At 46.0% G+C, this 24,435-nt stretch overlaps 4 non-coding genes across 4 annotated transcripts; all 4 read right to left on the bottom strand.

The window, feature by feature from the left end:
• Positions 1–1,858: 1,858 nt before the first annotated feature.
• On the bottom strand, positions 1,859–1,930 carry TRNAH-GUG (transfer RNA histidin (anticodon GUG)). Its single transcript has one exon. It is a non-coding gene; the product is annotated as a tRNA-His (tRNA).
• A 2,160-nt stretch (positions 1,931–4,090) lies between these two features.
• Positions 4,091–4,162, bottom strand: TRNAH-GUG (transfer RNA histidin (anticodon GUG)). Its single transcript has one exon. It is a non-coding gene; the product is annotated as a tRNA-His (tRNA).
• Positions 4,163–11,142: 6,980 nt separating this feature from the next.
• On the bottom strand, positions 11,143–11,214 carry TRNAH-GUG (transfer RNA histidin (anticodon GUG)). Its single transcript has one exon. It is a non-coding gene; the product is annotated as a tRNA-His (tRNA).
• A 2,283-nt stretch (positions 11,215–13,497) lies between these two features.
• On the bottom strand, positions 13,498–13,569 carry TRNAH-GUG (transfer RNA histidin (anticodon GUG)). The gene has a single exon. It is a non-coding gene; the product is annotated as a tRNA-His (tRNA).
• Between the last annotated feature and the right edge of the window lie 10,866 nt (positions 13,570–24,435).

Genomic DNA, 24,435 nt, shown 5'->3' with positions numbered 1-24,435 from the left:
TAGTAAATTTATTTTTTTGCGCAGGAGAAGTGCTCTTCACCAATTGCACGTGCCAAATCACCCGAAGGCCACCACCATAAAATTCAGGCATTCATGTTCATGCGTCCTCCATGTTATGTCCTTATAAAGGGATGCATGTTCATGATGACTCCATGTCACACCTGCATACAAGGATGCATGTTCATGCCGCCTCGTTCTCTTGGCTTCATACAGGGATTTTATCTCCTCCCTGTCTCACCCTCATGCAGGGATGCATGACCAATGCTCCTTCCCTTCTCGCCCGCATACATGGATGCACGTTCAGTCTCCTCGTTCTCTCGGCTTCATACAGGGATTTTATCTCCTCCCTGTCTCACCCTCAGGAAGGGATGCATGATCAATGCTCCTTCCCGTCTCGCCCGCATACATGGATGCACGTTCACGCCTCCTCCTTCTCTCGGCTTCATACGGGGATCATATCTCCTCCCTGTCTCACCCTCATGCAGGGATGCATGACCAATGCTCCTTCACTTCTCGCCTGCATACATGGATGCACGTTCACGCCTCCTCCTTCTCTCGGCTTCATACGGGGATCATATCTCCTCCCTGTCTCACCCTCATGCAGGGATGCATGACCAATGCTCCTTCCTGTCTCGCCTGCATACATGGATGCACGTTCACGCCTCCTCCTTCTCTCGGCTTCATACGGGGATCATATCTCCTCCCTGTCTCACCCTCATGCAGGGATGCATGACCAATGCTCCTTCCCTTCTCGCCTGCATACATGGATGCACGTTCACGCCTCCTCCTTCTCTCGGCTTCATACGGGGATCATATCTCCTCAATGTCTCACCCTCACTTCCAACATGTGTAACTTCTTGTTCTCTTTGACGTCTGGAGCATGGGTGGCTACTGCACAGCTCTAGATGTCGCCCACCTGCAAGGTGCTATGAAAAGCACTTTTCCACATTGGACGTGCTATATTAACCCCCTCTCCCCAAATACAATAAAAATAAAGAAATATATGTGCTTCCATAATGTCTACCTTCTAATGTTTCATATGTGTAAGCACATTGTCCTCCTCCTGACCACATTCTAAAACTATGTGCAAATTGTTCCTTCCATAAACTGTCACTTCCTTGGCCCTTTATTTATAATGACTGTTATACTCTCTCTCTTTCCGCCACAGTATAAAAAAGCCTAGCACACCTCATGATTGGACTAAGAAATTCCTGTCATTTAGTTGGAAATGATTTTCCCATTATCCCCAAAAACTCCTCACTGTGTCTAAGAATGCTTTTTTTCACAGGACAATACAGATCAGATTGACTTGAAAGGTCCTTTCACGCGACTACAGAATGCCTATCATTCCACTAAAAGATACGCCAGTGCCTACAATAGCCTAGGACTAGACTATGAGTCCCAATGTAGAAAGACCACAAGTCCACAGATATGCCTGTTTATTTAAACATCTGTATTATCATCAGCGTGTGACTGTAAAGGCGGGACCTCGCGCTCTCTGTAACGCGCTCCATTGGCAACATCAGTTAAATGTCGTTGGTTCAATCCCTCGCGGATGTTGTTTTTATTCCCATTTGTAACTGGGAAATACTGTCGCTGCAATACATATTTCTTAATCAAGCTAGTGGTTATTGACGTAAATGGCAGTGTTATAATGTTTCATGTACTGCAAATGTCACCACATAATGCGCTCTTAATTAGATTTGGTTGAAATACATTACAGTCACCCGATGAAAAAGTGTGCAAAGAGCATTAAAGAAACAAAAGGTTCATAACAGTAACAGGACATATCGAATATTTTCAGTCCTCCACAGAGATTGCCAATGTATTAATGGAAATTCTAAAATATCTGCCCAACTGCCGTGACTCGGATTCGAACCGAGGTTGCTGCGGCCACAACGCAGAGTACTAACCACTATACGATCACGGCGAGCTACTTGGGCTGCTGCAATGTGTCATTCCACCTCTATCATAAGCTGTACTCCATCTGTGATGTCATGACTCATGTTTGAATTAAAGGTTGGTTGTGATGTTATCCAGGAGAATAAGTGGACACCTGATCCCCAGTCACTTATTTAAGATCTCAATAATCAAGTCAGAATCCAAATGAAAGTCATCAAAGTGGAGCCAATTAGAAATAATATAGTTACACAAACCTGGCAATGGTGCGGCAGCCAGGGCCGATAATGGCCCGCCAGCCTGAGAGCAGGAAAGTGTGAGAGCAGTGATGGTCTTGTGAGAGTTTACAGCTGTTATTGACCCTGTCCCCTTCCATTGCAGAGTTTTCTCCCTATAAGAAGTGCAGAGGCTCCCTCCGGGGTGCTAATAGTAAATTTATTTTTTTGCGCAGGAGAAGTGCTCTTCACCAATTGCACGTGCCAAATCACCCGAAGGCCACCACCATAAAATTCAGGCATTCATGTTCATGCGTCCTCCATGTTATGTCCTTATAAAGGGATGCATGTTCATGATGACTCCATGTCACACCTGCATACAAGGATGCATGTTCATGCCGCCTCATTCTCTTGGCTTCATACAGGGATTTTATCTCCTCCCTGTCTCACCCTCATGCAGGGATGCATGACCAATGCTCCTTCCCTTCTCGCCCGCATACATGGATGCACGTTCATGTCTCCTCGTTCTCTCGGCTTCATACAGGGATTTTATCTCCTCCCTGTCTCACCCTCAGGAAGGGATGCATGATCAATGCTCCTTCCCGTCTCGCCCGCATACATGGATGCACGTTCACGCCTCCTCCTTCTCTCGGCTTCATACGGGGATCATATCTCCTCCCTGTCTCACCCTCATGCAGGGATGCATGACCAATGCTCCTTCCCTTCTCGCCTGCATACATGGATGCACGTTCACGCCTCCTCCTTCTCTCGGCTTCATATGGGGATCATATCTCCTCCCTGTCTCACCCTCATGCAGGGATGCATGACCAATGCTCCTTCCCTTCTCGCCTGCATACATGGATGCACGTTCACGCCTCCTCCTTTTCTCGGCTTCATACGGGGATCATATCTCCTCAATGTCTCACCCTCACTTCCAACATGTGTAACTTCTTGTTCTCTTTGACGTCTGGGGCATGGGTGGCTACTGCACAGCTCTAGATGTCGCCCACCTGCAAGGTGCTATGGAAAGCACTTTTCCACATTGGACGTGCTATATTAACCCCCTCTCCCCAAATACAATAAAAATAAAGAAATATATGTGCTTCCATAATGTCTACCTTCTAATGTTTCATATGTGTAAGCACATTGTCCTCCTCCTGACCACATTCTAAAACTATGTGCAAATTGTTCCTTCCATAAACTGTCACTTCCTTGGCCCTTTATTTATAATGACTGTTATACTCTCTCTCTTTCCGCCACAGTATAAAAAAGCCTAGCACACCTCATGATTGGACTAAGAAATTCCTGTCATTTAGTTGGAAATGATTTTCCCATTATCCCCAAAAACTCCTCACTGTGTCTAAGAACGCTTTTTTTCACAGGACAATACAGATCAGATTGACTTGAAAGGTCCTTTCACGCGACTACAGAATGCCTCTCATTCCACTAAAAGATACGCCAGTGCCTACAATAGCCTAGGACTAGACTATGAGTCCCAATGTAGAAAGACCACAAGTCCACAGATATGCCTGTTTATTTACACATCTGTATTATCATCAGCGTGTGACTGTAAAGGCGGGACCTCGCGCTCTCTGTAACGCGCTCCATTGGCAACATCAGTTAAATGTCGTTGGTTCAATCCCTCGCGGATGTTGTTTTTATTCCCATTTGTAACTGGGAAATACTGTCGCTGCAATACATATGTCTTAATCAAGCTAGTGGTTATTGACGTAAATGGCAGTGTTATAATGTTTCATGTACTGCAAATGTCACCACATAATGCGCTCTTAATTAGATTTGGTTGAAATACATTACAGTCACCCGATGAAAAAGTGTGCAAAGAGCATTAAAGAAACAAAAGGTTCATAACAGTAACAGGACATATCGAATTGTTTCAGTCCTCCACAGAGATTGCCAATGTATTAATGGAAATTCTAAAATATCTGCCCAACTGCCGTGACATTGCCTCACCGCAATGCCGTGACTCGGATTCGAACCGAGGTTGCTGCGGCCACAACGCAGAGTACTAACCACTATACGATCACGGCGAGCTACTTGGGCTGCTACAATGTGTCGTTCCACCTCTATCATAAGCTGTACTCCATCTGTGATGTCATGACTCATGTTTGAATTAAAGGTTGGTTGTGATGTTATCCAGGAGAATAAGTGGACACCTGATCCCCAGTCACTTATTTAAGATCTCAATAATCAAGTCAGAATCCAAATGAAAGTCATCAAAGTGGAGCCAATTAGAAATAATATAGTTACACAAACCTGGCAATCATGCGGCAGCCAGGGCCGATAATGGCCCGCAAGCCTGAGAGCAGGAAAGTGTGAGAGCAGTGATGGTCTTGTGAGAGTTTACAGCTGTTATTGACCCTGTCCCCTTCCATTGCAGAGTTTTCTCCCTATAAGAAGTGCAGAGGCTCCCTCCGGGGTGCTAATAGTAAATTTATTTTTTTGCGCAGGAGAAGTGCTCTTCACCAATTGCACGTGCCAAATCACCCGAAGGCCACCACCATAAAATTCAGGCATTCATGTTCATGGTCCTCCATGTTATGTCCTTATAAAGGGATGCATGTTCATGATGACTCCATGTCACACCTGCATACAAGGATGCATGTTCATGCCGCCTCATTCTCTTGGCTTCATACAGGGATTTTATCTCCTCCCTGTCTCACCCTCATGCAGGGATGCATGACCAATGCTCCTTCACTTCTCGCCCGCATATATGGATGCACGTTCATGTCTCCTCGTTCTCTCGGCTTCATACAGGGATTTTATCTCCTCCCTGTCTCACCCTCAGGAAGGGATGCATGATCAATGCTCCTTCCCGTCTCGCCCGCATACATGGATGCACGTTCACGCCTCCTCCTTCTCTCGGCTTCATACGGGGATCATATCTCCTCCCTGTCTCACCCTCATGCAGGGATGCATGACCAATGCTCCTTCCCTTCTCGCCTGCATACATGGATGCACGTTCACGCCTCCTCCTTCTCTCGGCTTCATACGGGGATCATATCTCCTCCCTGTCTCACCCTCATGCAGGGATGCATGACCAATGCTCCTTCCTGTCTCGCCCGCATACAGGGATGCACGTTCACGCCTCCTCCTTCTCTCGGCTTCATACGGGGATCATATCTCCTCCCTGTCTCACCGTCATGCAGGGATGCATGACCAATGCTCCTTCCCTTCTCGCCTGCATACATGGATGCACGTTCACGCCTCCTCCTTCTCTCGGCTTCATACAGGGATCATATCTCCTCAATGTCTCGCCCTCACTTCCAACATGTGTAACTTCTTGTTCTCTTTGACGTCTGGGGCATGGGTGGCTACTGCACAGCTCTAGATGTCGCCCTCCTGCAAGGTGCTATGAAAAGCACTTTTCCACTTTGGACGTGCTATATTAACCCCCTCTCCCCAAATACAATAAAAATAAAGAAATATATGTGCTTCCATAATGTCTACCTTCTAATGTTTCATATGTGTAAGCACATTGTCCTCCTCCTGACCACATTCTAAAACTATGTGCAAATTGTTCCTTCCATAAACTGTCACTTCCTTGGCCCTTTATTTATAATGACTGTTATACTCTCTCTCTTTCCGCCACAGTACAAAAAAGCCTAGCACACCTCATGATTGGACTAAGAAATTCCTGTCATTTAGTTGTAAATGATTTTCCCATTATCCCCAAAAACTCCTCACTGTGTCTAAGAACGCTTTTTTTCACAGGACAATACAGATCAGATTGACTTGAAAGGTCCTTTCACGCGACTACAGAATGCCTCTCATTCCACTAAAAGATACGCCAGTGCCTACAATAGCCTAGGACTAGACTATGAGTCCCAATGTAGAAAGACCACAAGTCCACAGATATGCCTGTTTATTTAAACATCTGTATTATCATCAGCGTGTGACTGTAAAGGCGGGACCTTGCGCTCTCTGTAACGCGCTCCATTGGCAACATCAGTTAAATGTCGTTGGTTCAATCCCTCGCGGATGTTGTTTTTATTCCCATTTGTAACTGGGAAATACTGTCGCTGCAATACATATGTCTTAATCAAGCTAGTGGTTATTGACGTAAATGGCAGTGTTATAATGTTTCATGTACTGCAAATGTCACCACATAATGCGCTCTTAATTAGATTTGGTTGAAATACATTACAGTCACCCGATGAAAAAGTGTGCAAAGAGCATTAAAGAAACAAAAGGTTCATAACAGTAACAGGACATATCGAATTGTTTCAGTCCTCCACAGAGATTGCCAATGTATTAATGGAAATTGTAAAATATCTGCCCAACTGCGGTGACATTGCCTCACCGCAATGCCGTGACTCGGATTCGAACCGAGGTTGCTGCGGCCACAACGCAGAGTACTAACCACTATACGATCACGACGAACTACTTGGGCTGCTACAATGTGACGTCCACCTCTATCATAAGCTGTACTCCATCTGTGATGTCATGACTCATGTTTGAATTAAAGGTTGGTTGTGATGTTATCCATGAGAATAAGTGGACACCTGATCCCCAGTCACTTATTTAAGATCTCAATAATCAAGTCAGAATCCAAATGAAAGTCATCAAAGTGGAGCCAATTAGAAATAATATAGTTACACAAACCTGGCAATCGTGCGGCAGCCAGGGCCGATAATGGCCCGCCAGCCTGAGAGCAGGAAAGTGTGAGAGCAGTGATGGTCTTGTGAGAGTTTACAGCTGTTATTGACCCTGTCCCCTTCCATTGCAGAGTTTTCTCCCTATAAGAAGTGCAGAGGCTCCCTCCGGGGTGCTAATAGTACATTTATTTTTTTGCGCAGGAGAAGTGCTCTTCACCAATTGCACGTGCCAAATCACCCGAAGGCCACCACCATAAAATTCAGGCATTCATGTTCATGCGTCCTCCATGTTATGTCCTTATAAAGGGATGCATGTTCATGATGACTCCATGTCGCACCTGCATACAAGGATGCATGTTCATGCCGCCTCGTTCTCTTGGCTTCATACAGGGATTTTATCTCCTCCCCTGTCTCACCCTCATGCAGGGATGCATGACCAATGCTCCTTCCCTTCTCGCCCGCATACATGGATGCACGTTCATGTCTCCTCGTTCTCTCGGCTTCATACGGGGATTTTATCTCCTCCCTGTCTCACCCTCAGGAAGGGATGCATGACCAATGGTCCTTCCCGTCTCGCCCGCATACATGGATGCACGTTCACGCCTCCTCCTTCTCTCGGCTTCATACGGGGATCATATCTCCTCCCTGTCTCACCCTCATGCAGGGATGCATGACCAAGGCTCCTTCCTGTCTCGCCCGCATACATGGATGCACGTTCACGCCTCCTCCTTCTCTCGGCTTCATACGGGGATCATATCTCCTCCCTGTCTCACCCTCATGCAGGGATGCATGACCAATGCTCCTTCCCTTCTCCCCTGCATACATGGATGCACGTTCACGCCTCCTCCTTCTCTCGGCTTCATACGGGGATCATATCTCCTCAATGTCTCACCCTCACTTCCAACATGTGTAACTTCTTGTTCTCTTTGACGTCTGGGGCATGGGTGGCTACTGCACAGCTCTAGATGTCGCCCACCTGCAAGGTGCTATGGAAAGCACTTTTCCACATTGGACGTGCTATATTAACCCCCTCTCCCCAAATACAATAAAAATAAAGAAATATATGTGCTTCCATAATGTCTACCTTCTAATGTTTCATATGTGTAAGCACATTGTCCTCCTCCTGACCACATTCTAAAACTATGTGCAAATTGTTCCTTCCATAAGCTGTCACTTCCTTGGCCCTTTATTTATAATGACTGTTATACTCTCTCTCTTTCCGCCACAGTATAAAAACGCCTAGCACACCTCATGATTGGACTAAGAAATTCCTGTCATTTAGTTGGAAATTATTTTCCCATTATCCCCAAAAACTCCTCACTGTGTCTAAGAACGCTTTTTTTCACAGGACAATACAGATCAGATTGACTTGAAAGGTCCTTTCACGCGACTACAGAATGCCTCTCATTCCACTAAAAGATACGCCAGTGCCTACAATAGCCTAGGACTAGACTATGAGTCCCAATGTAGAAAGACAACAAGTCCACAGATATGCCTGTTTATTTAAACATCTGTATTATCATGAGCTTGTGACTGTAAAGGCGGGACCTCGCGCTCTCTGTAACGCGCTCTATTGGCAACATCAGTTAAATGTCGTTGGTTCAATCCCTCGCGGATGTTGTTTTTATTCCCATTTGTAACTGGGAAATACTGTTGCTGCAATACATATGTCTTAATCAAGCTAGTGGTTATTGACGTAAATGGCAGTGTTATAATGTTTCATGTACTGCAAATGTCACCACATAATGCGCTCTTAATTAGATTTGGTTGAAATACATTACAGTCACCCGATGAAAAAGTGTGCAAAGAGCATTAAAGAAACAAAAGGTTCATAACAGTAACAGGACATATCGAATTGTTTTAGTCCTCCACAGAGATTGCCAATGTATTAATGGAAATTGTAAAATATCTGCCCAACTGCCGTGACATTGCCTCACCGCAATGCTGTGACTCGGATTCGAACAGAGGTTGCTGCGGCCACAACGCAGAGTACTAACCACTATACGATCACAGCGAGCTACTTGGGCTGCTACAATGTGACGTTCCACCTCTATCATAAGCTGTACTCCATCTGTGATGTCATGACTCATGTTTGAATTAAAGGTTGGTTGTGATGTTATCCATGAGAATAAGTGGACACCTGATCCCCAGTCACTTATTTAAGATCTCAATAATCAAGTCAGAATCCAAATGAAAGTCATCAAAGTGGAGCCAATTAGAAATAATACAGTTACACAAACCTGGCAATGGTGCGGCAGCCAGGGCCGATAATGGCCCGCCAGCCTGAGAGCAGGAAAGTGTGAGAGCAGTGATGGTCTTGTGAGAGTTTACAGCTGTTATTGACCCTGTCCCCTTCCATTGCAGAGTTTTCTCCCTATAAGAAGTGCAGAGGCTCCCTCCGGGGTGCTAATAGTACATTTATTTTTTTGCGCAGGAGAAGTGCTCTTCACCAATTGCACGTGCCAAATCACCCGAAGGCCACCACCATAAAATTCAGGCATTCATGTTCATGCGTCCTCCATGTTATGTCCTTATAAAGGGATGCATGTTCATGATGACTCCATGTCACACCTGCATACAAGGATGCATGTTCATGCCGCCTCGTTCTCTTGGCTTCATACAGGGATTTTATCTCCTCCCTGTCTCACCCTCATGCAGGGATGCATGACCAATGCTCCTTCCCTTCTCGCCCGCATACATGGATGCACGTTCATGTCTCCTCGTTCTCTCGGCTTCATACGGGGATTTTATCTCCTCCCTGTCTCACCCTCAGGAAGGGATGCATGACCAATGCTCCTTCCCGTCTCGCCCGCATACATGGATGCACGTTCACGCCTCCTCCTTCTCTCGGCTTCATACGGGGATCATATCTCCTCCCTGTCTCACCCTCATGCAGGGATGCATGACCAATGCTCCTTCCTGTCTCGCCCGCATACATGGATGCACGTTCACGCCTCCTCCTTCTCTCGGCTTCATACGGGGATCATATCTCCTCCCTGTCTCACCCTCATGCAGGGATGCATGACCAATGCTCCTTCCCTTCTCGCATGCATACATGGATGCACGTTCACGCCTCCTCCTTCTCTCGGCTTCATACGGGGATCATATCTCCTCCCTGTCTCACCCTCATGCAGGGATGCATGACCAATGCTCCTTCCTGTCTCGCCCGCATACATGGATGCACGTTCACGCCTCCTCCTTCTCTCGGCTTCATACGGGGATCATATCTCCTCCCTGTCTCACCCTCATGCAGGGATGCATGACCAATGCTCCTTCCCTTCTCGCCTGCATACATGGATGCACGTTCACGCCTCCTCCTTCTCTCGGCTTCATACGGGGATCATATCTCCTCAATGTCTCACCCTCACTTCCAACATGTGTAACTTCTTGTTCTCTTTGACGTCTGGGGCATGGGTGGCTACTGCACAGATCTAGATGTCGCCCACCTGCAAGGTGCTATGGAAAGCACTTTTCCACATTGGACGTGCTATATTAACCCCCTCTCCCCAAATACAATAAAAATAAAGAAATATATGTGCTTCCATAATGTCTACCTTCTAATGTTTCATATGTGTAAGCACATTGTCCTCCTCCTGACCACATTCTAAAACTATGTGCAAATTGTTCCTTCCATAAACTGTCACTTCCTTCGCCCTTTATTTATAATGACTGTTATACTCTCTCTCTTTCCGCCACAGTATAAAAAAGCCTAGCACACCTCATGATTGGACTAAGAAATTCCTGTCATTTAGTTGGAAATGATTTTCCCATTATCCCCAAAAACTCCTCACTGTGTCTAAGAACGCTTTTTTTCACAGGACAATACAGATCAGATTGACTTGAAAGGTCCTTTCACGCGACTACAGAATGCCTCTCATTCCACTAAAAGATACGCCAGTGCCTACAATAGCCTAGGACTAGACTATGAGTCCCAATGTAGAAAGACCACAAGTCCACAGATATGCCTGTTTATTTAAACATCTGTATTATCATCAGCGTGTGACTGTAAAGGCGGGACCTCGCGCTCTCTGTAACGCGCTCCATTGGCAACATCAGTTAAATGTCGTTGGTTCAATCCCTCGCGGATGTTGTTTTTATTCCCATTTGTAACTGGGAAATACTGTCGCTGCAATACATATGTCTTAATCAAGCTAGTGGTTATTGACGTAAATGGCAGTGTTATAATGTTTCATGTACTGCAAATGTCACCACATAATGCGCTCTTAATTAGATTTGGTTGAAATACATTACAGTCACCCGATGAAAAAGTGTGCAAAGAGCATTAAAGAAACAAAAGGTTCATAACAGTAACAGGACATATCGAATTGTTTCAGTCCTCCACAGAGATTGCCAATGTATTAATGGAAATTCTAAAATATCTGCCCAACTGCCGTGACATTGCCTCACCGCAATGCCGTGACTCGGATTCGAACCGAGGTTGCTGCGGCCACAACGCAGAGTACTAACCACTATACGATCACGGCGAGCTACTTGGGCTGCTATAATGTGACGTTCCACCTCTATCATAAACTGTAATCCATCGGTGATGTCATGACTCATGTTTGAATTAAAGGTTGGTTGTGATGTTATCCATGACAATAAGTGGGCACCTGATCCCCAGTCACTTATTTAAGATCTCAATAATCAAGTCAGAATCCAAATGAAAGTCATCAAAGTGGAGCCAATTAGAAATAATATAGTTACACAAACCTGGCAATGGTGCGGCAGCCAGGGCCGATAATGGCCCGCCAGCCTGAGAGCAGGAAAGTGTGAGAGCAGTGATGGTCTTGTGAGAGTTTACAGCTGTTATTGACCCTGTCCCCTTCCATTGCAGAGTTTTCTCCCTATAAGAAGTGCAGAGGCTCCCTCCGGGGTGCTAATAGTAAATTTATTTTTTTGCGCAGGAGAAGTGCTCTTCACCAATTGCACGTGCCAAATCACCTGAAGGCCACCACCATAAAATTCAGGCATTCATGTTCATGCGTCCTCCATGTTATGTCCTTATAAAGGGATGCATGTTCATGATGACTCCATGTCACACCTGCATACAAGGATGCATGTTCATGCCGCCTCGTTCTCTTGGCTTCATACAGGGATTTTATCTTCTCCCTGTCTCACCCTCATGCAGGGATGCATGACCAATGCTCCTTCCATTCTCGCCCGCATACATGGATGCACGTTCATGTCTCCTCGTTCTCTCGGCTTCATACGGGGATTTTATCTCCTCCCTGTCTCACCCTCGGGAAGGGATGCATGACCAATGCTCCTTCCCGTCTCGCCCGCATACATGGATGCACGTTCACGCCTCCTCCTTCTCTCGGCTTCATACGGGGATCATATCTCCTCCCTGTCTCACCCTCATGAGGGGATGCATGACCAATGCTCCTTCCCTTCTCGCCTGCATACATGGATGCACGTTCACGCCTCCTCCTTCTCTCGGCTTCATACGGGGATCATATCTCCTCCCTGTCTCACCCTCATGCAGGGATGCATGACCAATGCTCCTTCCTGTCTCGCCCGCATACATGGATGCACGTTCGTTCACACCTCCTCCTTCTCTCGGCTTCATACGGGGATCATATCTCCTCCCTGTCTCACCCTCATGCAGGGATGCATGACCAATGCTCCTTCCCTTCTCGCCTGCATACATGGATGCACGTTCACGCCTCCTCCTTTTCTCGGCTTCATACGGGGATCATATCTCCTCAATGTCTCACCCTCACTTCCAACATGTGTAACTTCTTGTTCTCTTTGACGTCTGGGGCATGGGTGGCTACTGCACAGCTCTAGATGTCGCCCACCTGCAAGGTGCTATGGAAAGCACTTTTCCACATTGGACGTGCTATATTAACCCCCTCTCCCCAAATACAATAAAAATAAAGAAATATATGTGTTTCCATAATGTCTACCTTCTAATGTTTCATATGTGTAAGCACATTGTCCTCCTCCTGACCAAATTCTAAAACTATGTGCAAATTGTTCCTTCCATAAACTGTCACTTCCTTGGCCCTTTATTTATAATGACTGTTATACTCTCTCTCTTTCCGCCACAGTATAAAAATGCCTAGCACACCTCATGATTGGACTAAGAAATTCCTGTCATTTAGTTGGAAATGATTTTCCCATTATCCCCAAAAACTCCTCACTGTGTCTAAGAACATTTTTTTTCACAGGACAATACAGATCAGATTGACTTGAAAGGTCCTTTCACGCGACTACAGAATGCCTCTCATTCCACTAGAAGATACGCCAGTGCCTACAATAGCCTAGGACTAGACTATGAGTCCCAATGTAGAAAGACCACAAGTCCACAGATATGCCTGTTTATTTAAACATCTGTATTATCATCAGCGTGTGACTGTAAAGGCGGGACTTTGCGCTCTCTGTAACGCGCTCCATTGGCAACATCAGTTAAATGTCGTTGGTTCAATCCCTCGCGGATGTTGTTTTTATTCCCATTTGTAACTGGGAAATACTGTCGCTGCAATACATATGTCTTAATCAAGCTAGTGGTTATTGACGTAAATGGCAGTGTTATAATGTTTCATGTACTGCAAATGTCACCACATAATGCGCTCTTAATTAGATTTGGTTGAAATACATTACAGTCACCCGATGAAAAAGTGTGCAAAGAGCATTAAAGAAACAAAAGGTTCATAACAGTAACAGGACATATCGAATTGTTTCAGTCCTCCACAGAGATTGCCAATGTATTAATGGAAATTCTAAAATATCTGCCCAACTGCCGTGACATTGCCTCACCGCAATGCCGTGACTCGGATTCGAACCGAGGTTGCTGCGGCCACAACGCAGAGTACTAACCACTATACGATCACGGCGAGCTACTTGGGCTGCTACAATGTGACGTTCCACCTCTATCATAAGCTGTACTCCATCTGTGATGTCATGACTCATGTTTGAATTAAAGGTTGGTTGTGATGTTATCCATGAGAATAAGTGGACACCTGATCCCCAGTCACTTATTTAAGATCTCAATAATCAAGTCAGAATCCAAATGAAAGTCATCAAAGTGGAGCCAAATAGAAATAATATAGTTACACAAACCTGGCAATGGTGCGGCAGCCAGGGCTGATAATGGCCCGCCAGCCTGAGAGCAGGAAAGTGTGAGAGCAGTGATGGTCTTGTGAGAGTTTACAGCTGTTATTGAACCTGTCCCCTTCCATTGCAGAGTTTTCTCCCTATAAGAAGTGCAGAGGCTCCCTCCGGGGTGCTAATAGTAAATTTATTTTTTTGCGCAGGAGAAGTGCTCTTCACCAATTGCACGTGCCAAATCACCCGAAGGCCACCACCATAAAATTCAGGCATTCATGTTCATGCGTCCTCCATGTTATGTCCTTATAAAGGGATGCATGTTCATGATGACTCCATGTCACACCTGCATACAAGGATGCATGTTCATGCCGCCTCGTTCTCTTGGCTTCATACAGGGATTTTATCTCCTCCCTGTCTCACCCTCATGCAGGGATGCATGACCAATGCTCCTTCCCTTCTCGCCCGCATACATGGATGCACGTTCATGTCTCCTCGTTCTCTCGGCTTCATACGGGGATTTTATCTCCTCCCTGTCTCACCCTCGGGAAGGGATGCATGACCAATGCTCCTTCCCGTCTCGCCCGCATACATGGATGCACGTTCACGCCTCCTCCTTCTCTCGGCTTCATACGGGGATCATATCTCCTCCCTGTCTCACCCTCATGAGGGGATGCATGACCAATGCTCCTTCCCTTCTCGCCTGCATACATGGATGCACGTTCACACCTCCTCCTTCTCTCGGCTTCATACGGGGATCATATCTCCTCCCTGTCTCACCCTCATGCAGGGATGCATGACCAATGCTCCTTCCTGTCTCGCCCGCATACATGGATGCACGTTCACGCCTCCTCCTTCTCTCGGCTTCATACGGGGATCATATCTCCTCCCTGTCTCACCCTCATGCAGGGATGCATGACCAATGCTCCTTCCCTTCTCGCCTGCATACATGGATGCACGTTCACGCCTCCTCCTTTTCTCGGCTTCATACCGGGATCATATCTCCTCAATGCCTCACCCTCACTTCCAACATGTGTAACTTCTTGTTCTCTTTGACGTCTGGGCCATGGGTGGCTACTGCACAGCTCTAGATGTCGCCCACCTGCAAGGTGCTATGGAAAGCACTTTTCCACATTGGACGTGCTATATTAACCCCCTCTCCCCAAATACAATAAAAATAAAGAAATATATGTGCTTCCATAATGTCTACCTTCTAATGTTTCATATGTGTAAGCACATTGTCCTCCTCCTGACCAAATTCTAAAACTATGTGCAAATTGTTCCTTCCATAAACTGTCACTTCCTTGGCCCTTTATTTATAATGACTGTTATACTCTCTCTCTTTCCGCCACAGTATAAAAATGCCTAGCACACCTCATGATTGGACTAAGAAATTCCTGTCATTTAGTTGGAAATGATTTTCCCATTATCCCCAAAAACTCCTCACTGTGTCTAAGAACATTTTTTTTCACAGGACAATACAGATCAGATTGACTTGAAAGGTCCTTTCACGCGACTACAGAATGCCTCTCATTCCACTAGAAGATACGCCAGTGCCTACAATAGCCTAGGACTAGACTATGAGTCCCAATGTAGAAATACCACAAGTCCACAGATATGCCTGTTTATTTAAACATCTGTATTATCATCAGCGTGTGACTGTAAAGGCGGGACTTTGCGCTCTCTGTAACGCACTCCATTGGCAACATCAGTTAAATGTCGTTGGTTCAATCCCTCGCGGATGTTGTTTTTATTCCCATTTGTAACTGGGAAATACTGTCGCTGCAATACATATGTCTTAATCAAGCTAGTGGTTATTGACGTAAATGGCAGTGTTATAATGTTTCATGTACTGCAAATGTCACCACATAATGCGCTCTTAATTAGATTTGGTTGAAATACATTACAGTCACCCGATGAAAAAGTGTGCAAAGAGCATTAAAGAAACAAAAGGTTCATAACAGTAACAGGACATATCGAATTGTTTCAGTCCTCCACAGAGATTGCCAATGTATTAATGGAAATTGTAAAATATCTGCCCAACTGCGGTGACATTGCCTCACCGCAATGCCGTGACTCGGATTCCAACCAAGGTTGCTGTGGCCACAACGCAGAGTACTAACCACTATACGATCACGGCGAGCTACTTGGGCTGCTACAATGTGTTGTTCCACCTCTATCATAAGCTGTACTCCATCTGTGATGTCATGACTCATGTTTGAATTAAAGGTTGGTTGTGATGTTATCCAGGAGAATAAGTGGACACCTGATCCCCAGTCACTTATTTAAGATCTCAATAATCAAGTCAGAATCCAAATGAAAGTCATCAAAGTGGAGCCAATTAGAAATAATATAGTTACACAAACCTGGCAATGGTGCGGCAGCCAGGGCCGAAAATGGCCCGCCAGCCTGAGAGCAGGAAAGTGTGAGAGCAGTGATGGTCTTGTGAGAGTTTACAGCTGTTATTGACCCTGTCCCCTTCCATTGCAGAGTTTTCTCCCTATAAGAAGTGCAGAGGCTCCCTCCGGGGTGCTAATAGTAAATTTATTTTTTTGCGCAGGAGAAGTGCTCTTCACCAATTGCACGCGCCAAATCACCCGAAGGCCACCACCATAAAATTCAGGCATTCATGTTCATGCGTCCTCCATGTTATGTCCTTATAAAGGGATGCATGTTCATGATGACTACATGTCACACCTGCATACAAGGATGCATGTTCATGCCGCCTCGTTCTCTTGGCTTCATACAGGGATTTTATCTCTTCCCTGTCTCACCCTCATGCAGGGATGCATGACCAATGCTCCTTCCCTTCTCGCCCGCATACATGGATGCACGTTCATGTCTCCTCGTTCTCTCGGCTTCATACGGGGATTTTATCTCCTCCCTGTCTCACCCTCGGGAAGGGATGCATGACCAATGCTCCTTCCCGTCTCGCCCGCATACATGGATGCACGTTCACGCCTCCTCCTTCTCTCGGCTTCATACGGGGATCATATCTCCTCCCTGTCTCACCCTCATGCAGGGATGCATGACCAATGCTCCTTCCTGTCTCGCCCGCATACATGGATGCACGTTCATGCCTCCTCCTTCTCTCGGCTTCATACGGGGATCATATCTCCTCCCTGTCTCACCCTCATGCAGGGATGCATGACCAATGCTCCTTCCTGTCTCGCCCGCATACATGGATGCACGTTCACGCCTCCTCCTTCTCTCGGCTTCATACGGGGATCATATCTCCTCCCTGTCTCACCCTCATGCAGGGATGCATGACCAATGTTCCTTCCCTTCTCACCTGCATACATGGATGCACGTTCACGCCTCCTCCTTTTCTCTGCTTCATAGGGGGATCATATCTCCTCAATGTCTCACCCTCACTTCCAACATGTGTAACTTCTTGTTCTCTTTGACGTCTGGGGCATGGGTGGCTACTGCACAGCTCTAGATGTCGCCCACCTGCAAAGTGCTATGGAAAGCACTTTTCCACATTGGACGTGCTATATTAACCCCCTCTCCCCAAATACAATAAAAATAAAGAAATATATGTGCTTCCATAATGTCTACCTTCTAATGTTTCATATGTGTAAGCACATTGTCCTCCTCCTGACCACATTCTAAAACTATGTGCAAATTGTTCCTTCCATAAACTGTCACTTCCTTGGCCCTTTATTTATAATGACTGTTATACTCTCTCTCTTTCCGCCACAGTATAAAAAAGCATAGCACACCTCATGATTGGACTAAGAAATTCCTGTCATTTAGTTGGAAATGATTTTCCCATTATCCCCAAAAACTCCTCACTGTGTCTAAGAACGCTTTTTTTCACAGGACAATACAGATCAGATTGACTTGAAAGGTCCTTTCACGCGACTACAGAATGCCTCTCATTCCACTAAAAGATACGCCAGTGCCTACAATAGCCTAGGACTAGACTATGAGTCCCAATGTAGAAAGACCACAAGTCCACAGATATGCCTGTTTATTTAAACATCTGTATTATCATCAGCGTGTGACTGTAAAGGCGGGACCTCGCGCTCTCTGTAACGCGCTCCATTGGCAACATCAGTTAAATGTCGTTGGTTCAATCCCTCGCGGATGTTGTTTTTATTCCCATTTGTAACTGGGAAATACTGTGGCTGCAATACATATGTGTTAATCAAGCTAGTGGTTATTGACGTAAATGGCAGTGTTATAATGTTTCATGTACTGCAAATGTCACCACATAATGCGCTCTTAATTAGATTTGGTTGAAATACATTACAGTCACCCGATGAAAAAGTGTGCAAAGAGCATTAAAGAAACAAAAGGTTCATAACAGTAACAGGACATATCGAATTGTTTCAGTCCTCCACAGAGATTGCCAATGTATTAATGGAAATTCTAAAATATCTGCCCAACTGCCGTGACATTGCCTCACCGCAATGCCGTGACTCGGATTCGAACCGAGTTTGCTGCGGCCACAACGCAGAGTACTAACCACTATACGATCACGGCGAGCTACTTGGGCTGCTACAATGTGACGTTCCACCTCTATCATAAGCTGTACTCCATCTGTGATGTCATGACTCATGTTTGAATTAAAGGTTGGTTGTGATGTTATCCATGAGAATAAGTGGACACCTGATCCCCAGTCACTTATTTAAGACCTCAATAATCAAGTCAGAATCCAAATGAAAGTCATCAAAGTGGAGCCAATTAGAAATAATATAGTTACACAAACCTGGCAATGGTGCGGCAGCCAGGGCCGATAATGGCCCGCCAGCCTGAGAGCAGGAAAGTGTGAGAGCAGTGATGGTCTTGTGAGAGTTTACAGCTGTTATTGACCCTGTCCCCTTCCATTGCAGAGTTTTCTCCCTATAAGAAGTGCAGAGGCTCCCTCCGGGGTGCTAATAGTAAATTTATTTTTTTGCGCAGGAGAAGTGCTCTTCACCAATTGCACGTGCCAAATCACCCGAAGGCCACCACCATAAAATTCAGGCATTCATGTTCATGCGTCCTCCATGTTATGTCCTTATAAAGGGATGCATGTTCATGATGACTCCATGTCACACCTGCATACAAGGATGCATGTTCATGCCGCCTCGTTCTCTTGGCTTCATACAGGGATTTTATCTTCTCCCTGTCTCACCCTCATGCAGGGATGCATGACCAATGCTCCTTCCCTTCTCGCCCGCATACATGGATGCACGTTCATGTCTCCTCGTTCTCTCGGCTTCATACGGGGATTTTATCTCCTCCCTGTCTCACCCTCGGGAAGGGATGCATGACCAATGCTCCTTCCCGTCTCGCCCGCATACATGGATGCACGTTCACGCCTCCTCCTTCTCTCGGCTTCATACGGGGATCATATCTCCTCCCTGTCTCACCCTCATGAGGGGATGCATGACCAATGCTCCTTCCCTTCTCGCCTGCATACATGGATGCACGTTCACGCCTCCTCCTTCTCTCGGCTTCATACGGGGATCATATCTCGTCCCTGTCTCACCCTCATGCAGGGATGCATGACCAATGCTCCTTCCTGTCTCGCCCGCATACATGGATGCACGTTCACACCTCCTCCTTCTCTCGGCTTCATACGGGGATCATATCTCCTCCCTGTCTCACCCTCATGCAGGGATGCATGACCAATGCTCCTTCCCTTCTCGCCTGCATACATGGATGCACGTTCACGCCTCCTCCTTTTCTCGGCTTCATATGGGGATCATATCTCCTCAATGTCTCACCCTCACTTCCAACATGTGTAACTTCTTGTTCTCTTTGACGTCTGGGGCATGGGTGGCTACTGCACAGCTCTAGATGTCGCCCTCCTGCAAGGTGCTATGAAAAGCACTTTTCCACATTGGACGTGCTATATTAACCCCCTCTCCCCAAATACAATAAAAATAAAGAAATATATGTGCTTCCATAATGTCTACCTTCTAATGTTTCATATGTGTAAGCACATTGTCCTCCTCCTGACCACATTCTAAAACTATGTGCAAATTGTTCCTTCCATAAACTGTCACTTCCTTGGCCCTTTATTTATAATGACTGTTATACTCTCTCTCTTTCCGCCACAGTACAAAAAAGCCTAGCACACCTCATGATTGGACTAAGAAATTCCTGTCATTTAGTTGTAAATGATTTTCCCATTATCCCCAAAAACTCCTCACTGTGTCTAAGAACGCTTTTTTTCACAGGACAATACAGATCAGATTGACTTGAAAGGTCCTTTCACGCGACTACAGAATGCCTCTCATTCCACTAAAAGATACGCCAGTGCCTACAATAGCCTAGGACTAGACTATGAGTCCCAATGTAGAAAGACCACAAGTCCACAGATATGCCTGTTTATTTAAACATCTGTATTATCATCAGCGTGTGACTGTAAAGGCGGGACCTTGCGCTCTCTGTAACGCGCTCCATTGGCAACATCAGTTAAATGTCGTTGGTTCAATCCCTCGCGGATGTTGTTTTTATTCCCATTTGTAACTGGGAAATACTGTCGCTGCAATACATATGTCTTAATCAAGCTAGTGGTTATTGACGTAAATGGCAGTGTTATAATGTTTCATGTACTGCAAATGTCACCACATAATGCGCTCTTAATTAGATTTGGTTGAAATACATTACAGTCACCCGATGAAAAAGTGTGCAAAGAGCATTAAAGAAACAAAAGGTTCATAACAGTAACAGGACATATCGAATTGTTTCAGTCCTCCACAGAGATTGCCAATGTATTAATGGAAATTGTAAAATATCTGCCCAACTGCGGTGACATTGCCTCACCGCAATCCTGTGACTCGGATTCGAACCGAGGTTGCTGCGGCCACAACGCAGAGTACTAACCACTATACGATCACGACGAACTACTTGGGCTGCTACAATGTGACGTCCACCTCTATCATAAGCTGTACTCCATCTGTGATGTCATGACTCATGTTTGAATTAAAGGTTGGTTGTGATGTTATCCATGAGAATAAGTGGACACCTGATCCCCAGTCACTTATTTAAGATCTCAATAATCAAGTCAGAATCCAAATGAAAGTCATCAAAGTGGAGCCAATTAGAAATAATATAGTTACACAAACCTGGCAATCGTGCGGCAGCCAGGGCCGATAATGGCCCGCCAGCCTGAGAGCAGGAAAGTGTGAGAGCAGTGATGGTCTTGTGAGAGTTTACAGCTGTTATTGACCCTGTCCCCTTCCATTGCAGAGTTTTCTCCCTATAAGAAGTGCAGAGGCTCCCTCCGGGGTGCTAATAGTACATTTATTTTTTTGCGCAGGAGAAGTGCTCTTCACCAATTGCACGTGCCAAATCACCCGAAGGCCACCACCATAAAATTCAGGCATTCATGTTCATGCGTCCTCCATGTTATGTCCTTATAAAGGGATGCATGTTCATGATGACTCCATGTCGCACCTGCATACAAGGATGCATGTTCATGCCGCCTCGTTCTCTTGGCTTCATACAGGGATTTTATCTCCTCCCCTGTCTCACCCTCATGCAGGGATGCATGACCAATGCTCCTTCCCTTCTCGCCCGCATACATGGATGCACGTTCATGTCTCCTCGTTCTCTCGGCTTCATACGGGGATTTTATCTCCTCCCTGTCTCACCCTCAGGAAGGGATGCATGACCAATGCTCCTTCCCGTCTCGCCCGCATACATGGATGCACGTTCACGCCTCCTCCTTCTCTCGGCTTCATACGGGGATCATATCTCCTCCCTGTCTCACCCTCATGCAGGGATGCATGACCAAGGCTCCTTCCTGTCTCGCCCGCATACATGGATGCACGTTCACGCCTCCTCCTTCTCTCGGCTTCATACGGGGATCATATCTCCTCCCTGTCTCACCCTCATGCAGGGATGCATGACCAATGCTCCTTCCCTTCTCGCCTGCATACATGGATGCACGTTCACGCCTCCTCCTTCTCTCGGCTTCATACGGGGATCATATCTCCTCAATGTCTCACCCTCACTTCCAACATGTGTAACTTCTTGTTCTCTTTGACGTCTGGGGCATGGGTGGCTACTGCACAGCTCTAGATGTCACCCACCTGCAAGGTGCTATGGAAAGCACTTTTCCACATTGGACGTGCTATATTAACCCCCTCTCCCCAAATACAATAAAAATAAAGAAATATATGTGCTTCCATAATGTCTACCTTCTAATGTTTCATATGTGTAAGCACATTGTCCTCCTCCTGACCACATTCTAAAACTATGTGCAAATTGTTCCTTCCATAAGCTGTCACTTCCTTGGCCCTTTATTTATAATGACTGTTATACTCTCTCTCTTTCCGCCACAGTATAAAAACGCATAGCACACCTCATGATTGGACTAAGAAATTCCTGTCATTTAGTTGGAAATTATTTTCCCATTATCCCCAAAAACTCCTCACTGTGTCTAAGAACGCTTTTTTTCACAGGACAATACAGATCAGATTGACTTGAAAGGTCCTTTCACGCGACTACAGAATGCCTCTCATTCCACTAAAAGATACGCCAGTGCCTACAATAGCCTAGGACTAGACTATGAGTCCCAATGTAGAAAGACAACAAGTCCACAGATATGCCTGTTTATTTAAACATCTGTATTATCATGAGCTTGTGACTGTAAAGGCGGGACCTCGCGCTCTCTGTAACGCGCTCTATTGGCAACATCAGTTAAATGTCGTTGGTTCAATCCCTCGCGGATGTTGTTTTTATTCCCATTTGTAACTGGGAAATACTGTTGCTGCAATACATATGTCTTAATCAAGCTAGTGGTTATTGACGTAAATGGCAGTGTTATAATGTTTCATGTACTGCAAATGTCACCACATAATGCGCTCTTAATTAGATTTGGTTGAAATACATTACAGTCACCCGATGAAAAAGTGTGCAAAGAGCATTAAAGAAACAAAAGGTTCATAACAGTAACAGGACATATCGAATTGTTTTAGTCCTCCACAGAGATTGCCAATGTATTAATGGAAATTGTAAAATATCTGCCCAACTGCCGTGACATTGCCTCACCGCAATGCTGTGACTCGGATTCGAACAGAGGTTGCTGCGGCCACAACGCAGAGTACTAACCACTATACGATCACAGCGAGCTACTTGGGCTGCTACAATGTGACGTTCCACCTCTATCATAAGCTGTACTCCATCTGTGATGTCATGACTCATGTTTGAATTAAAGGTTGGTTGTGATGTTATCCATGAGAATAAGTGGACACCTGATCCCCAGTCACTTATTTAAGATCTCAATAATCAAGTCAGAATCCAAATGAAAGTCATCAAAGTGGAGCCAATTAGAAATAATACAGTTACACAAACCTGGCAATGGTGCGGCAGCCAGGGCCGATAATGGCCCGCCAGCCTGAGAGCAGGAAAGTGTGAGAGCAGTGATGGTCTTGTGAGAGTTTACAGCTGTTATTGACCTTGTCCCCTTCCATTGCAGAGTTTTCTCCCTATAAGAAGTGCAGAGGCTCCCTCCGGGGTGCTAATAGTACATTTATTTTTTTGCGCAGGAGAAGTGCTCTTCACCAATTGCACGTGCCAAATCACCCGAAGGCCACCACCATAAAATTCAGGCATTCATGTTCATGCGTCCTCCATGTTATGTCCTTATAAAGGGATGCATGTTCATGATGACTCCATGTCACACCTGCATACAAGGATGCATGTTCATGCCGCCTCGTTCTCTTGGCTTCATACAGGGATTTTATCTCCTCCCTGTCTCACCCTCATGCAGGGATGCATGACCAATGCTCCTTCCCTTCTCGCCCGCATACATGGATGCACGTTCATGTCTCCTCGTTCTCTCGGCTTCATACGGGGATTTTATCTCCTCCCTGTCTCACCCTCAGGAAGGGATGCATGACCAATGCTCCTTCCCGTCTCGCCCGCATACATGGATGCACGTTCACGCCTCCTCCTTCTCTCGGCTTCATACGGGGATCATATCTCCTCCCTGTCTCACCCTCATGCAGGGATGCATGACCAATGCTCCTTCCTGTCTCGCCCGCATACATGGATGCACGTTCACGCCTCCTCCTTCTCTCGGCTTCATACGGGGATCATATCTCCTCCCTGTCTCACCCTCATGCAGGGATGCATGACCAATGCTCCTTCCCTTCTCGCATGCATACATGGATGCACGTTCACGCCTCCTCCTTCTCTCGGCTTCATACGGGGATCATATCTCCTCCCTGTCTCACCCTCATGCAGGGATGCATGACCAATGCTCCTTCCTGTCTCGCCCGCATACATGGATGCACGTTCACGCCTCCTCCTTCTCTCGGCTTCATACGGGGATCATATCTCCTCCCTGTCTCACCCTCATGCAGGGATGCATGACCAATGCTCCTTCCCTTCTCGCCTGCATACATGGATGCACGTTCACGCCTCCTCCTTCTCTCGGCTTCATACGGGGATCATATCTCCTCAATGTCTCACCCTCACTTCCAACATGTGTAACTTCTTGTTCTCTTTGACGTCTGGGGCATGGGTGGCTACTGCACAGATCTAGATGTCGCCCACCTGCAAGGTGCTATGGAAAGCACTTTTCCACATTGGACGTGCTATATTAACCCCCTCTCCCCAAATACAATAAAAATAAAGAAATATATGTGCTTCCATAATGTCTACCTTCTAATGTTTCATATGTGTAAGCACATTGTCCTCCTCCT

The sequence above is a fragment of the Ambystoma mexicanum genome, assembly GCF_040938575.1.
Source record: "Ambystoma mexicanum isolate Mex_15411 chromosome 12 unlocalized genomic scaffold, UKY_AmexF1_1 Mex_chr12_unloc.1, whole genome shotgun sequence".
Taxonomy (NCBI): Eukaryota; Metazoa; Chordata; class Amphibia; order Caudata; family Ambystomatidae; genus Ambystoma; species Ambystoma mexicanum.
The sequence above is the reverse complement of the archived record's forward strand: the minus strand, read 5'-3'. Positions and strand labels throughout refer to the sequence as shown.